The sequence below is a fragment of the Calonectris borealis genome, chromosome 9 (genome assembly GCF_964195595.1).
Source record: "Calonectris borealis chromosome 9, bCalBor7.hap1.2, whole genome shotgun sequence".
NCBI lineage: Eukaryota > Metazoa > Chordata > Aves > Procellariiformes > Procellariidae > Calonectris > Calonectris borealis.
Genome location: NC_134320.1, coordinates 24323066 through 24339716, shown reverse-complemented (window position 1 = coordinate 24339716; position 16651 = coordinate 24323066).

Genomic DNA, 16651 nt, shown 5'->3' with positions numbered 1-16651 from the left:
TACTGGGTTGGGCTTTCCTTCTCTTTCCTCTGTGGATCCATACTTTTACACTGCAGAATGAAAGTCATTACGGTTTGCTCCAGGCCAGCCATGAGAGCTTTTTTCATTTGACATAATTCACAGAATGGGTTATTTATTAATGTGTGAGGCTCTCTAAACAAAATGGATTTTTACTGTTGTGAGACTTGGGCTGATGCATCATTATGACAACTTATTTCATTTCTGGGTAGCATTCTGAATTTCAGTGGCAAAAACACAAATTAAATTTTGCAGTAAAGTACCGATTTAACGCTTTGGCTTTGTCGTCCAAACCAGAAAAAAAAATGACCTGCATATGAAATACAGGATATGAAAAGTCACCATTTTTAAGCCTCTATTTTTATTTTGAAGATTGTTGGTTTTATAGAGATTCCTTTATTCCCCACTAAGAAATAGGTTTTTTTCCTCTCAACACTGACTCTTCCTTACTAGCAGTCTTTCCGGCTTTCTGTAATAATTTGGTGGGAGTCTGAACTGGTCTTTTATGCTGTAAACACATCAGGCTTACAAACATAGTTCAGTTCTTGCTGGGTTTCAAATGCAATTCTCTTTTGTATGTGCGCATGGTCTCATTAATTACTTATCGTGTTCCATCAGCAGTTATACAAGTGTAATTGATTATGCCTCGCTGACCCGTTGCCATGATTTTGGCTATCAGCTAATTAATGCAGGAGGGGTTCTCAAAGAAACACTTTCCTCAGAAGAAGCTGGAAAGACACATTCTTCAATCCCGAGCCTGCCAAAGAAGAAGCAATAGTAGTATATGCAAATCAATAGGGGTTTTTTGCATATGAAAAGGGAGCCTAGAGCTGCGGGGTAATTTGGCTGGTTGTAGCCTGTGTCACTAAACACCTCAACAGAAGTGTGAGGTAGATTCAATGCACTTCCAAAGAAGTGAATAGCAGCTCCTGCTGCTTTTATTACATGTTTGGCTGTTTGTTCTTATTATTCACTGGGACAAAAAATCCTTGCCTTACATGAGTAATCCTCCTGCATTTCAACACAACCGATTATATGAGTAATGTGAGCACAAGTTGATCAAAGATGATGATTTAGAATAGAGTTTCTGTGTTTAGTCATTTATCACCATCAGTCAGGCAAATGCACTGCAACACCTAAGCAGCGTGGAGTGTGAGTAATACCTGGCGTTGTAGCATGAGGGCTTTTTGACATTTCCCAGTAAGTGAGTTAGGAATGCACATTTAAGACTAAAGCAGCATCTAGGATGGTACTAGTGAAGCAGAATTAAACGAACAATTATATGTTCTTAAAAATGCCAATAGCATAAAAATTAGGGTATTATAATATTCCTGAGTGATCCACACACACTGCCTGGAGATGTCCTTGTGTAGCAAGGGAATCAACATGAGCCAACATGATTACCTTTAGCTTAAAATTTGCTTGCCGTTGAAGCCCTGGTAGCTAATTGCATATTTGCTTTTAGCATCCCTTACCAGTGAGACCCCAAAACCCAACATTTTTCACTAAGGCAACACATTTTGTCTCCCAGCTACAGTAAGTAGAGTCTCCCCATGGTGTGCTGCTCTGCCTGGCAAGCATAACTCCACTGGTGTGCCCGCATGCAATTAAGAGCAGAGAGTAGAGTTGCTGAAATATTATTGCTGTAGTTCTTGTTTGTGCTGGAGCTCTCAGCCAAAGGAACTTGACATATTCCTTCTTTCTGTCTTAATTTACTTTGTGCAGAGTTGGTGACCCTAGTTATTAATTGCACATCTCCTGGTCCCTGTTGCTTCCACAGCCGGTTAATGAGTGGAACGCACCTGCTGTTGCCCAGGTGCCTTAGACAAGGCACTGGCATAACCAGATGCTTCCCGAGCGCTTCGCTGCGGGGCTGGAGCGGCGTGAGACCTGTCGCCAATGCTTTCTGCCTGTTCCCAGCTGAGGATGAAGGACAGGCAGGACAAGCATACATTTCCTTTACTACCAGACTATGGTGTCCAAATCCTACCTGGAGGCCACCCTGGCATTGCTGAGCACCACGGAGCAGTTGCTCATTTAGTACGACTCAGCAGGTCCATCATGAAGACCTGGTTCAATAATGCTCAAGCACACATTTAAAGCTAAGTGGGTGGAAGATGCCCAGAGGTGCAAGTGGTGTCTCAGCACAAGGGAGTGTCTCCATCCTCAGGTTTAAAAAACTTTGTGGAGTAAGACCCAGCCCACACTCAGGGAGCTGAGGATCTGCACGAGAAGTGGACCAAACCACCAACTCAGGTCATGGTCACCAATAAGCTGCCCTCAAACCCACACACTTGGTTTTATAGACGTTTACCTAAAGTTTCGACACAGATACCCCCCTAGGCACTTGCAGCATGGCTGCAGCAACCATTTCCCTAGAAGCAGCAAACCACTTGATCCTGTAACTCTGTCCTCTCAGAATTAGGACGTGGTGCTTGAAAAATCTGCGCCGCAGAAGTTCCTCTTCTGTTCACCTGCCAGGTAGATTTAATTTATGGTATCATGTATTTCAGTAAATTATTGATACAGTCGCTGTGCAGAGGAACAGAAACAATAGAGTCACGTGCTGCGTGGCTCCACCTCGCTGGTTTTGTTTCATAAGTGCCTGGGCTTTGCTCTGACAGTTTTATTGTGGGAAAAAATAGTTTTCTCCTAGGGATGTTCCAGCCTGATGACAGAAAGGGATGGGCTGTGGTGGCTAGCTGGAGCACCCAGCCCCGTGCCGATGACCGCATAGTCTAGAGGCATGGCTGCTATTCCACAGCCAAGGAAACACGTACAAGAGAAAAATTGCTTAGTACTGGAAGGCAGTTTCCAGTTGACAACCACAGCTTAGCTACATCTCATCGCTTGTAAATGAAAAATGTTTTAGGAATCTCTGTGGCTCCTGGATCTAAGTTAGAATCTGCTCCCATTTACACTATGGGTGGCTTAATGAGTTCAGCAGACTCACCCTGGCCTGAGGTGAGACTCTGGAGAGGTTTTCATATCCGTAGGAAGTAGCCAACTGTATTTTTTGACTCTGGATCCTTTTGCATCCCTAGATCTACTGTCTCTCACAAGAATGACAAGTTCAGGCCCAACCATAGCTTTATATTTTACAGAGCACGCCAATCTGGGAGTGATTTTTTTTTTAATCTTTTTTTAATCAATGTGAAAGACAAAAATGCCACCCACCTGCTAATGTTTTTTTTGTGTGACATAGGGATCCCACCACCACACATGGATGAAGAAGTATTTGATTCTTTTTTACAGTCTTACATTCCTATTTTTTAAATGTCTTAATAATCCAAACAACAACACGTTGCTTAAACATATACATTATGATGATCTTAATAGCTCAGGTGCTCTGAAAGCAAAGTTTTTATTATCTGGGGGCTAAAAAGTCTGAGGGACTAAGTATATTCTGTTACAGACTACTCTGTTATCCTTTTTTTTTCTCATGAAAAGCCTAGGATTGTATTTATGTTTGTGTAAGTTCTTGCCATCCTATTTGCTTGAATGTTGCAGGGCCTAACAGGAAAACCATTAATTTAGCCATTGAGAGGTTATCCTGTTCATATTGAATTTTCTAGAAAAACTCTGTTGCCTTCAAGGGAAGATGGAGGAAATCTTATTATATGTGTGTGAATTCAGAACTGAGAAAACAGACTGTCTGGTGCTCAAGAACGAAGCCTATAAATATATCCTTTAAAAAATTTTGGGCTGGAATCCTTTCTGATACAATCCCATGTGAGAGACTGAAGTTCCATAAAGAAGGAATTTTCATCATTTTCATATGATCCTAAAAAATTAGAGAAGGGTAAGATATGTCTTGACTTGGGAGTCATGACTGACTCCCTAAGGAGAAAGATTTATGTTTTCAACTGCTTCGCTTTACTGCAATATGCACAAAGGAAAAGATTCTTTTTAGGGAGGGTTAATTAATGAAACAAGTTGGAAAGCTGGGGGATTCAAAATAAAAGTTGGTCAGTCATTTGTTCTGCTTTTGGTATGTGGTCTAAAATCCCACCTGCTGGGAATATTGTACTTGTCTAGAGGGGAGGCTGGGGCACCTGGGAGCAAAGCTGTACATCTCTGTGCCTAACTTGGGGAATTAAGGATCAAAGGTACCATTAAGTCCACAGAGTTCATTTTGTCTGAATCGCAGGCCATTAGCTTTCAGGCAATTACTCCTGCAGGGAGCCCAATGACTTGCTTTGGCTAAGTTGCATCTTTTGGGAGGACATCAAGTCTTGACATAAACAGATGGAGAATCCAGCAGGTTTTCTGATAGCTCCTTCATCAGGTCATCAGCCCTCCACTGTTCAAAAATGCGATCCCTCACTTAAATCAGAATGTTTTGGCTTTAGCATCTCAGCACTAGTTCATGTCGTGCCTTTCTTTGGCAGATGGAGGAATAACTCAGTGCCTAGCAATTTCTTTCTGTAGAGGTTCTTAGATTCAAGAATCAAGTCACCTCCCACCCTTTTTAATGAAGTGAGTTGCTCAGGTGCTGTAGTTCCTCCATTGTAAGGGCCTTTCTCCGGTCCTTGACAGGCTTTGGCTTTTCTTTCCTTTTTTTTTTTTAATTTCCAATTTTATTGTTATTTTTGTTGATGTCTACTGTATTCTAGCAGTCTCAGTTTCCAAGGGCTGAGGTAAAATTTCCTTCCTACATCTGCCCTTACTGAGCAGCAATTGAATGAGGTTTTTTTCCCTTGCTCTTGTTCAACAGCTTGTCCTATTGCAGACATTACCTCCGTCCTGTCTTCTCAGATATGTACTGTACATTTGACTTTACTTTGAAAGGACCCAAGATTCTTTGTTGGCATCATTTGCTACTCATCCGTCTCTGTTTTGTTGGCAAAGTTTAGCCTTTGACAAATGAAAATGAGAAATAGCACTTGGGCTTTGGATCGCCGCAAGAACCCCTTACTTCTCTGTTCTTATGCAACAAGGATTCCCCATGGAGCAGTATGTTTTAAGAACAGATAATTAGTCAGCTTAATCTAGGTAACTTTTCACTCTAGTATTGGTTTTGGCTTGTTTGAGGTTTTTTGTTTGTTTACAATGTGTTGTTCAACTACGGTAAGTCATATGCCTTAGCAATGTGTACCAATAAAATGAACACATGTAAATATCTTTAGCAATCAGACTTTCAGTCTCATGACAGTTTTTGGGCAATTAAACAAATGCCTTGGAATGCTAAAATGTACTTGCCTACTACTTAGGGACACTGCGAGGATTAATTAGTTAATATGCTAGATTAAATCAGACATGGCCCTTTTGAGCCGTAAGTCTTCTCTGGGGTTGACAAGAGTAATACTGCTTCCTACTCCTCCCCAGAGCCTGTGTTGATATAGGAAGCCCTATACTGGAGCTCTCTAGGTACAGCCTGTGACAGGAAGGCACTAAGTCGATCTGTATAAACTGGCATTTAATAGGCCACAAAACCTGAGCTGGAAAGCAATTCTGAGAAAAGAGATTAGGATTTTCAATACAGTGATGCTGAAGCACACCTACCCGGGGCCGAGGCGGGCAGACGGTTGGTATTAGGTAGTTTGAAAATACCCGTGTGGAATCGATAAACAGCAGCGAGACGGGGGTGACGTAAAAAGGAAGCTAACTCCATTACCAGCCTCTAAGTCAGAGGGAGTTTTGCAGGCGCCGGCGGGAGGACGGAGCCGTCAACCGGGTCGGTGTGCGTGGGCCAGCCGCGTCCGTGGGGGGAGGCCTCGGCGGGGCCGGGGGCCGCCTGCGCCTGGGGCCGCCCCGTCGGGGCTTCAGCACCGCGGACAGCGCCCGCCCGCCCGGCGCTGCCCGGCCCCACGCGTGACCCGGCTCCAGCCCGCGGCCCCTGCCGCCACCAGCACCCTGCCGTGCCGGCCCCCACGGGTCTAAGCTGCCCTCGCGTCCTTGCCCGCCTCCCTCTCCGTTTCTTTTCTGCCTATTGCCCCCCTGCCCGCAGCGTCCCGACCTTCCCCTCGCGTGTTTTGTGCGGTAACCTGTAGCGAGAGCTGTCGCTTCGGTCAGGCCGCCCGGTTATTCCTCCTCTCACTCTTTTTTTTTCCCTCTTTCCTATCAATCCCGTACCGTCAGCCCTGACGCCCCCACCTCCCACTCGGGGTGAGTGCCCCCACACTTTGTAAACACGGGGCCGCAGCCTGGCCGGGGCAGTGGGACTCCCAAGCGGGCTGGGGTCCCCCGGGGTCGGTCCCCCGCGGCCCGGAGGAGCGGGGGCGCTCCCCTTGCTCCCTGTGTGCGTGGGCGGGGGGGGGACCGCGGCCAGACCTCGGAGCCGGGCCCCCGTGCCCCCCGCACCCCGAAAGGCTCCAAGCCGCTCCCCCCCCGCCCCGGGCAGGCGGGTGGCAGCGCGGGGAAGCGCCTTCCCCCCTCCCTCCCTCCATCCCCCTTCCCTTCCCCTCCCCGGGGCACTCACCGCCGGGCGCGGAGGGCAACGGGCGGGCGATGCTGCGGAGCCGCCGCGGGCGCGCACCCCGGCGGGGGCGGCTGCGCTGCTGCAGCCGGCGGGGGGGCTGCGCTGGGCACCGCCGGCCCCGGCTCCCGGCCGCGCACGCAGGGCGGAGGGAGGGAGGAGGGATGAAGGGAGGGAGGAGGGCGCTGCAGCTCCTCAATTATTCAGCGCTTCCCCCTCTCTGCGCCCTCCCCGCCTGTCGCATGTGATCGCCCGGCAATACCCACGGGTCGAGCCGCGCCGGGCTCGGGAGACCTCCCCGCACGGGGCTGCCAGCCCCACGGCCACGTTCTCACCCATCGAGTCCTCTCTGCCTGCCCAGGTGTCCTGAGGGCTGCGGGCGGCCTCTCCCAAACTGCCTGGCTGCTGGAAAATAACTCTCCTGGCTGCCTCCTCCTGAGCAGGGTTTTCCTCACCGCAGGGGGAGAGGGTGGGGAACCCCCCCTTTGTTTTCTCCTTGAGCCGCACTGTGAGATTCGGGTGCTAATACTGTAATCCCGGAACAGGCAGAATTAGGACTAAAATAATACCTCATGTATTGCAGCATGCCGTGTTGGCCAGCCCTCTGCGTGGCCTGGCTGGGAGGAGTCAGATCTCAGGTGCAGGATATATTTTATATTTTATATCCATAGCTGCTTTTGAGGGTAGCTGGAGTTTGTGTTCAAGATTATTCCTTATTTTTCCTTATTGCATTTTTATTTCTTGATTCTTGCTATTTGGTTCCCTCTAGAAGCACTCCCGCTCTGTATCTGTATTCTTACCATTTTGACATCAAATCCAAAATGGTTTCATCTCCAGCGATGTCCGGCGAGGATCAGATTTCAGTCTCCGTTACAGCTTCATGCTAGAACTTCTAACAGGACCCATTCCCGGATGCGGGCTGTGCCTCGAGTGGAGAGAAGCTATTCATTCTCTAAACACTGAAATAAAAGTCTGCTGGTAAAAATGAAAGGTGTGACCCCTCAGCTTTGGGTCAGTTCGGGAAGCCAATGTTTGTCTAATGTGAGTGACCCCGACAGGAACCGCATCAATGGCAGTGACCTTCTGGGGACCTACAGACAGCAACTCTGCACAGATAAACCTGGCCAGGATGTCCACGATCCTGTCTTGGCACGCGATAGAGGACCACATGTCCTCTCTGATTTCCTTTCCAGCCCTGATTCCTGTGGTGGTTTTTGTGGCTTTCCAGACGAGTGCCATCATTTTCCCAGTTTCTTACCACGCTCTTTCCCCTCCCCAGCTTAGCTTTACCTCCCTCTCTTCCCTCCCTCACAGCACTCTCTTTGCAGCCCCTCTCTTCCCAAACAAGAACAGAAAAGACCTCTCCCAGGTTATTGCTGGTCAGCAGAAGGTGTCATCACAGGATGACACAATGCTCCGTTCCCTTCCTGGCCAGCACACATCACACCATACAGCACGCAGCAGAAAAAAGCCTCGCTGGAGCCAAAGTGCAGCCAGCTGATTATCCTCCTCACAACCAGAGGTTTTGAAACCCTGTTTTTATTTTTTTCCTTATTCTTTGATTGCCTGAAAGCAACACTCAGAGCTGCAGCTGCTCTCCTGTCCCTGTCTGTGGTCCCCATGCTTCCCATTTGGTTGTTGTTTCTCTTCTCATTCACTGGCTTCCCCCAGCTGCTTTTGCTCAGTCCGTGGACAGTAGACGCAGCTGGGGATGGCTGATCTCGGGAGCTTCCCTTTGACTAAATCTGGGCAAGAGAGAAAAGCTTCTTCATTTGCTATTGCATCTTGTTTTGCAGTGAGTGAAAGGAGTGTGTGAGTAAAGGACACGGAGCAGGGGAGTTGTGTTTCTGAAATCGGCCAAGTTTTAATGGGACTTACCTGCATGTGTGGGTCCAGAGTCTTTCGAGTCATATTTACTCCTTGGGGCTGGTGTACCAGAGCATGGGATTGCACGCCCTGAGGGCTGACCCGCAGGCTGGTGCTATCAGCACATCTGGCCGGTTGCAGTTGGGTTGGTATCAGCAGGGAGGGGCTTTTGTGTCCTCTTAGCAAATATTTGTAGCACCCAAGTTTGTCTAAAGCATTGTGCGGTACCACCGTATCATCCCTGCCTTCCACCTTCCCTCTACTGCTCAGACCTCTTGCTCCAGCAGACTTTGCTGTATAATAGTTTTCCAGACCCTGCTGCAGTCAAACCTTGATCTACTTTTTATATGCTTGCCTCTGTTTTAGCCAGTGGTACCTACAGTTAGCTACTCGAAACACCCTGCCACCGCCTTGAGTAATAGAAGGCGCAAATGTTTTGTCAGAGGCTCACTTAAGCTCTTTCTCATTAATCCTTACCCTGTTCTCATGAGTTCTGTAACTTCCAATCTCGCAGGAAGATGAATTTCTACAGCTGCCCCTCTAACGGTGCTCTTCAAGTTGATTAATCTGAGTCTGTCATCTGGATAAAGAACTGGATGAGGCCAAAGTACCCTCTAGACAAGTCCCATCAGTGAGATCACCTTCAGATTAGGGTGCAGCCCTAATACCACAGCAGCCAAGCACACAATACTTTTGCAGCAGAATTTCCTCTGTCCCCAGGCACTGCCTAGTTTCTAGATCGAAATAATTTCTGCCCATTTTTCTGTAACAGCAAGTGGCCGTCTGACTAGTCATTTAAAGACTTAATCCTATTTTGAATTTGACCAAGGCTTTGGCCTCAATAACACCTTATAGCAGGGTTCTCCACCAACTGCTATTTCATTATCTCAGCTATTCTGCTTATTAGCATCAAATACGGCCTTTCCAGTTTTGTAGGACATAACTTTCTTTTTTGTGACTCTGAATACACACGGGCAGAAGCCGCCTGATTGATTTTCTTTCTTCCTTTTATTAAAATGTTTGTTTACCTCTCTCACAATCCCCTCATACTTGTCTCATCCGTGACTAATTAATTGTGCCATTTAAATACCATGGTTCCTGCAGTTTTCTGGGCTATTTCTTTGTCTACAGGTCTTTTTATTAGGACAGTCAATATACTCTTGGCCTCCAAGTCTCTCTAGGGCTTCCAGCATCCTCACCTCGTGGGCCCTCTTTCCCTTCATGAAGCCTCCTCAGAAAGGAAAGGCTCATCTCTAACTCCTTTATTTTGTTGTGTTTTCCTTAGTGCCGTTTCTCAAAATGTTTTGACATCATCAAAGCTGACTAATGGGCTGCTCAAGAGAAACAGTTTGGGTTCCCTTTGGATTTACACTGGGCTCCCAACCTGTGTGCTTGGTCACCCTAACACATTTTTGTTGGTTTTGCAAAGACGCGCTGATTTGTGTTATGTTTCCAAATAAAAACCTATTTGAAACAAATGAAGTTGTAGAAGAAAAACTATTTTGGAATAAAATCAAACTCCAGTCAGAAATTGCATTTGAAATCGGCATGAGAATAGAAAATTATTATGTATTTTCAAATGTTTGCTCCCAAACTCCACTAACGCCACTAATGCCACGGCATTTTTCCCTTGCCTTTTCCATGTCCGTGTGCGCTGGCTACGGTCCCTCCAGCAGCTCCTGTTAGACGAGCAGGGCTGAAGGCACAGCCTCCATCACACGTTTATCATTTAGCGAAGGAGGTTGGAGAATGTCAGCTGGCTTTTAGGAAAGATTGATATTTCATAGAAAAGCGCTACTTTTGTCTGCAAGCACCAGGCTGCTTACAGGGACATCCTATTAAGCAGCCACTGGGATGCAGTGATGGGAGCTGGTTAGACCTCCACCTGCTCGCTCTGCATGTCCAATAGCTCATGTCCATGGCTTTGGCAAGCGTTCTCCCTCCAGTTTGGTCTGGGGCATCACAAGATATCTCACTGAACAGCAGTAGCTCCTGGACATCCAGTGCAAAGTTCGCTTGATGGTGTCTCTGAGCAGAGACCAGATGGAGCCCTGCAGAAGTGCCGGTATTTTTGGAAATGTGGCCAGAATGCTTGGCCACTTTTTTTCTTACTTTTCCATCAGTTGGAACCTCAGTGAGTACCCTATAGGGGTCAAATGATGGAGGCATTAATGTAGGAGGATAAGAAGAGGGATTAATCTTGCTGTCTCATCTCCTGTTGGTGACTGGTGGTACGACGAATACCAGCGTGAGGAAGGATAGTCCTGCAATTAAAGCCCCAACTCAAGACTTAGAAAACCTCACTCAAGTTACTGGTTCTGTGACAGGTTTCCTGGGCAAGCTTCACTGTTCTTTGCAGTCCTAATGCTGTGAAATGATAGTGAAAATATTGTCCTGTCTCAGTGGGTGTATTGGCAGCATAGGCTGTAATTTCTTTGGGTGAGGGACTGTCTCTACATGGTTTATGGGACCCTGACCTCGCTGGGGCAATTCAGCTGGGCAGATGCAATTAGCTGGGCAGATGAAAGAAAGTGCCTGGAGCAGCGAGCTGTACCCCCCTCCTCCCTGACCCCATGAGGTCTTACCCTGATGCACAGGGACTGCAGCCTGACACAGCCGGGAGGGAACGAGCCCAGCGCTCACGGGACACTCTCTTAATTATTTAAGTTACTTTTCTGTAGTGGAACTGGCCGTGGGCTCTGCTTAGGGCAATGGAAGGGGTTATTCTGCCCTGCAAAGCAGCATCTTGGACAGGTTAAAAGAAAACAGCTGTGTGGATGTTTCTCATAAACCCGTATCAGGGCGCTTCCCCCCCGCGTGGGAGGGGAACCTCAGTGGGTTGTGGGTATAAACAGAAATTGGGGTAAAATCCCAGCACAGCGAAGCCCGGAGTTGCTTTGCCATTTGATTTTATCCAGCTAAGATTTCCCCCAGCCTCTTTCTTTCTTGCTCCATATCCTCCATGCCAGGTTGAGCGGAGAAGACAGGTAACGCATCCATCAGACACGTTCCCCGTTCAGATAGAAACGGGGTGACGGAGCATTAAAGAAATCCCTGTCAGAGCCACAGACGAACGTCCAGCCCAAGCCTAGTGCCAGCATGAGCTGTGGCCTCTCCCCTGGCTGGAAACCATCGCTGGTGCCTGCAAAGAAGCGATGCCCTTCGGTTGTGTCATCACCGTCCCCAACGTGGAGCTCCCGCTGGCACAAAAAGAGCTGCGTTAACCTCGGCCACGGGCAGATAAAGACCCGTGTGATGGGGTCAGGGGCTGCATGGGGTGGGGGATACATGTGGGGACACCCCACCTTGGGGACTGGGAGCTGCAAGTCCCCGGTGGGGATCCCCTTCCCATGCTGGGACAGGGGCTGCAGCGGGGCTGCAGCCGTGCCTTTGGGGGAGGCTGGGATAAAGCAGCCGCCAGCAAGAAGGGATTAAATGATTCAGTGTTTGGAGGCTGCTGCGTTATTTAAAGGACCACACACTATTTTTTTCTTATCCAGAGAAGACTGCTTTTAAGCAGAAAACCAGGCAGAAACGTGTTTGTTGCCTTCTCATTTTCTCCATCCAGGTTTAACACTAATGCTTTGGGCCGCTGTATAGCAGATAGGTGCAACCTGTCCATCCAGGTCACACCACGTACGCTGTGACGATTATGTCTCAATCAAGTGAAACTTGATACATTGCTGAGTATCATTTCCCACTGTCCTGCAGGTGGATTTAGCTCTTCTGGATGTCAGTTAAAGTAACAGGGGTGCAGCTGGTGGCAGGATTTGGTCTTAGTTATCTGTTCTGAGAGTGACAGTTAAAGTACCATAGCAGAAAAATCACAGAATCACAGAATCATATAGTTTGGGTTGGAAGGGACCTTTAAAGGTCATCTAGTCCAACCCCCTGCCATGGGCAGGGGCATCTTCAACTAGATCAGGTTGCTCAGAGCCCCATCCAACCTGACCTGGAATATTCCCAGGGATGGGGCATCTACCACCTCCCTGGGCAACCTGTGCCAGTGTTTCACCACCCTCATGGTAAAAAATTCCTTCCTTATATCTAGTCTAAATCTCCCCTCTTTTAGTTTAAAACCATTACCCCTTGTCCTGTCGCAACAGGCCCTGCTAAAAAGTCTGTCCCCATCTTTCTTATAAGCCCCATTTAAGTACTGAAAGGTTGCAATAAGGTCTCCCCAAAGCCTTCTTTTCTCCAGGCTGAACAACCCCAACTCTCTCAGCCTTTCTTCATGGGAGAAATGATACCAGCGCAGGGACATTTGATGGATTTATTGGCAGATCGCACACAGGACGTGACTCTGGATGTAGAGTCACCACAGGATAAAGTCTCTGACTGTGTTAGGAATGAGTTTGACTCCCATTGGGTGCTCCCCAGAAGAGCAGCACCTACTTGATGTCTTTAAGCTCTCCAAAAGCTGCCAGCCACCCTGGGTTTGATGCGATGTACAACATGTAGTCTCTATCTGTCGGCACTGCCCTGTTCTGCTGGTTCAGTGCTACTCCGGAGCGGTGCGTGGCAGCGTTTGCCACCCCTCACGTGCCCTGTAAAGAGATGCCTCTCAAGCTGAAGAGGATTGCTTGGTGTAGCTATCTACTCATCTTGATAAAGCTGCGGTTCTAGCAGGAGCCATGCTGGGCTAGTTTTAGGCAGAAACTCACTGTATCAGTTAAAGAGCTCAGAGAGAACATTTTTTTCTTTGGTATAGGAGCAGGTGCTGTGAACGGTTTTGTTAAAAGCGTGCTAGTACTTTGAGGGCAAGGCGTTGGCAAGAGGACACATCTCATAGCTTGGTTCACCTGCAATGAGCAGCGGGCAGGAAAGATGTGTTGCTGCAAGGACTTCTTCTGGGAGGCTATTGGGGGGCTGACTTGCTCTGCTGTGATGTTGCACACACCAGGCTGTGTTTGATCTCCATCGCTTTCCCCTGTTGCCTCTCATGGCCCCCATCCTGAACTCATTTCAGCTCCCCGTCACCTTAATCTTGCTGTCTGTGGCTGGCAGAGCCAGGCTCTGGGTGGGCAGTGGTACCCCCCGTGCTGCACACCGGGCTGGGGAGCATCCACGTGCCGTCGGTCCCCACTGCAACACGCTACGGTGACAGATCCAGCTTCCTCTCTGCTAGGCTGCCCACGCACAGGAGAAGCTGTTTCTGTTGTCCTCAGTAAAAACAGCATTAGGCCACAGTATTTGTTTTGGGTTTGTACACAAATAGCTTACACCCTACTGCTGAGAGCGCCAGGTTAAAATTAGTGGTCTTCAGAGTATTTTAGCATTTACTTGCCAAATTTTACCCAGAGACTGAACTGTTTCTGCTTGAATAAAAAAAAAAAAACCACAAACAGTTTTTTTTCTGGGGGGAAAAGAAAGAAAAAGATGTGAATGCTTCCTTGGCATTTTAGCTGGCTGCTTGATTTATCTATCTTGCTGCTAATAATGGACGGGGCTTTGCCCATCCCGGGGTTTGAAGAGAGGCTGCTGTTTGTGCGAGCGCATTTGCTTTGCATGCAAATAAGAGGGTTTATTGTCTGTTTGTTTTTCACAAAAGTGTAGCTCTTTGCGTGTCCAGAATAACCGCTGTCATCCCAGGAGCAGGCCTTGCAGGAAAGGAAAGGTTTGTGAACATCCCATGGACTGAAACTAAGTGGCATCAGCTATTCAGCAGGAGAGCACCGCGCGTCTGGTCCGAAACTGGTGGCACTGGAGAAAAAAAGAGGACTATATTGATCTGATACTTTGTTGTCATTGACGTTTCTATCGATCTACTATTCCCCGATTATTTCTTACTGCTAAAGCCAAAGGACAGTGTTGGGAAGGGTCAGCATTGAAGGTGAAAATGTTACCCAGGTGAAACCATAGTGCAGTTTTTCTTGGAGAAAACACAATTTCTCTGTTGAAGCTCAGCCAAGATATTTCAGCTGGGTCATTCCAGGTCTGTTCAACCTGGTTTTGTATCTCAGCTGAAGGACGATGAGCCAAAGCCTACACCTCTGAAGTCACCATGGATTTAATATCGTAATGCAGCCTTGGCTGAGTGCTGCTTGAAAGAGCAGAGTGGCACGGATTGAATTACCTGCGGCATATTAGTTGAAATCTCCTATTCAAGAACCGCGGGGCCTGATGCAGCTCAGCTTTCAGGGGAGGTTGATAAGATCGTAGCCTGTGGTAGCATAGTTTTAGGTTTTAATTTGGTATTCATTATATCATTATCAGTGATCAGGGTCCCATCTCGCTTACGAGCTGCTAACGGGATCTCGAGCCGCGTGGCTGCCGGCTCCGCTGGCTTTGGTGCAATGACTTGCTGCCTGTTAGGTCTCTGCCGTCGGTACCCATGGCACGGGGCCACCATCCCTTAACGACCCCCCTTTGATACATGGCGGTGTGGTGTCCATGAGAGCACCCCAAAGATGCTTTAAAAATAATATAAAAGGAGGAACACGAACCAGATGGCTTCTTTAGAAAACAAAGACTGGATTTTCGGTTAGTTTGTGTTATCTTCTAGTAACTTAAAATAGCCTCTTTCTGTTTGTTGAGGCAAATAAGACAAGACATTAATATGCGCATCCTAGCAGTAAATAGGTTTCAAACAAGCTTCTGCAGTGCTGGGGGGGGATATTAGGACAGTGTGTTTTTCATCACTGGTGTGCCAGTTAGTATGCAAAAAGATTCTGCTCTTACAACACAGGGAAATACTGGAAAGTTGAGGAAAAAAAGTTTTTTTTCACTAGTATGTGGACAGAAAAAAAGGTTGATCCAGAATGCAAACCAAATAATAGTATTGCTTCTAATTCCGTTGGATCTAATGCTAAAAAATACACATTTTGAGGAATGGGTTTTGGAGCGGGCCAGGTATAGAGATAATGTAGCTCTTGGAATCAGGTGGATTGTACATAAATGAAATGCTGTTTACGTTGACCCATTCTGCTTTTTTTTTTTTAATTGTTATTTTTCTGGCCCTTAACTTTGCACATTTGTAAAGACAGGCTTCTAAAAATTACATCTCATGGAAAAATCCACTGGGCTTTTCCACAGAGGAGTTAATGGCTTTTATGAAAAGGTTTACCTAATCTGAGGTGATGTTTTCAGTCTCATGAAACCATCGCTGAACAGAGCTGGAAATGAGTGCTGAAGAAGGAGCTGGTGCCATCTCTTCTGTGCCGAGCACACAGGAAAATGAAGAGTTTTCCTTTGTTTCCTGCTTTTGGGTACAGTAAAGTAGATTTCAATTAAAAACCCCGAGGAGTGAATGAGTAATTTCTTAATGTATCCAGTCAGCAAAAGAGAAATGAACACATCAATTAGACAAAACAGATTAATGCTAGGTGTGTCCTCGCTGTCCACATAAAGCATCGACAGCCCAGCCTCTGCTAAAATATACACTGATAAACCCGGGCAATAACTGATCTATATTTACCTTCTTGATTTATGAGAACAGAGATTAGCAAGGACTCTGAAGCGTATGATTCAATCATGTTTTTCATGGTTTATACAACTGCTGGTTAGAAAATTACTCCTATTGCAGGCTGGGGAGGAGGTGAGGGAAAGCCCCCCCCTTCCATCCCCTCTCCAGCTCCTCGAGGAGGGTGTAAGTCTTCAGTGGTCCTCACCACCCAGCGCTGGAGATGGCGTTTACCTCCTGGAGCCACCGAGTGCGGTCGCCCTCATCCACAGTCGTCTTGGTCGGGTATTGCGTTTGACTTGGCCTGCAAAAAATACAACATTTGAACTGCTTTTTGACGACCTCCATCGAGCCACGAGCCAGGGCTGCGAGCTGGGGCTGCAGGGAAAGGAGATGTGCTGCAGCTCAATGGCCTCCCTTGGGGACAACAGGGACCCCAGGTTCCCCAGCCAGGCTCAGGATACATGGCATGTGCAGGGGGCTTCATGGAGTGGGCAAAGCTAACAACAGGCAGTTTTTAACCATACAGGAGCATGAGAAAGCAAGCAAACCAATCTAAGCAGTGGAGGAATCATGTAGCGCTACAAAGGGAAGGAGGAAAAGCCCTCTGCTTAGCGTTCATCATCATCTCGTACATACGCAGTACCACAAGAAGTTGAAAAATGCTAATGCTTCAGTGTTTTCCCACTGGTCTCATAAAAACGGTTTTAATCCCAGTTTCTTATTGCCATTCCCTTTACGCTGTTTGACAGCTGATGGGTGCAGTGCTGACTTTTCTGCAGCCAGGATAACTGGGGCTGGCCACCCAGTCCTTCCCTCTGGGAAGCATCAGGATGAGGGACGGCGGGGGGGAAGCTGCGCTGTGCTTTGTGGAAATGGCAACCGGTTGCTGCTGACCCAGAAGCTGCTCCTGCGCAGTGGCACCGGTCACCCCAGGGGACAGGGGG